Source organism: Oryzias melastigma, linkage group LG4 (assembly GCF_002922805.2).
Source record: "Oryzias melastigma strain HK-1 linkage group LG4, ASM292280v2, whole genome shotgun sequence".
NCBI lineage: Eukaryota > Metazoa > Chordata > Actinopteri > Beloniformes > Adrianichthyidae > Oryzias > Oryzias melastigma.
Genome location: NC_050515.1, coordinates 16,155,424 through 16,156,232, shown reverse-complemented (window position 1 = coordinate 16,156,232; position 809 = coordinate 16,155,424).

Below are 809 nucleotides of genomic sequence, written 5' to 3'. Positions count from 1 at the left end.
TTGTTAAAATACGGTTACAGTATTTGATTTGCACCAAAGGTTAAAATTGTCAAAGTAATAAATTAATGGTGTAAAGTTTTTAAGGATAGAAAGTAATAAATGAAACAAAAAGGTCTTAATGGTGAATAACACTGTAAGAGATGTAAAATTTATATATTTTTTCTTCGTAGCTCTTACGGTGTGTTCACACAAACACGGCTTAATAAAGGCTTGTGAACCATCAGTTTGAGGGACAATCTTTTCAACCGGGGATGCTACACCCACCTTCGGCCTACAGTAACTGGGACAGTTTCTGGGGACCCAGCGGACCAAGTTGAGTTGAGAAGTTCATGATCCTCTCTAAGTAATCATCGCATCGAGCAGTCATCTTGAGGAATTTCACCGCACCTTGCAGTGCCGGACGCCCAAATCACAGCGGGCCAAGTTTTACCATGTCTTCACATTGACTTAACATTGAAACCTAACGCCTCTGCAGCACCTGGCACGTTCGGTGTGAATGCACCATAATAGAGAAGCACAGACTGTTTGCTGTCAGCTCGGTATCTTCAAGAACTGCAGTCTGCCCAGCAGGGTGCTGGCTGAGAAAAGTACTAAGAAGGTTCCCTTTTTGTCCTCCACTCCCCAACCCTGCACCGCTCTCTGCACTGCTACTGTTTTTTTTTCATGGAAGTACTTGCATTAATCAATCATGTGTTCACAACTTCTCTGAAATGTTCATCTGAATGGATGAGCTCGTTTCAGCATTTCTATGACCGTCCAAAAGATTAGATTTGTTAATGTAAGTCACATCTCTCTGCAAACAGGTACGG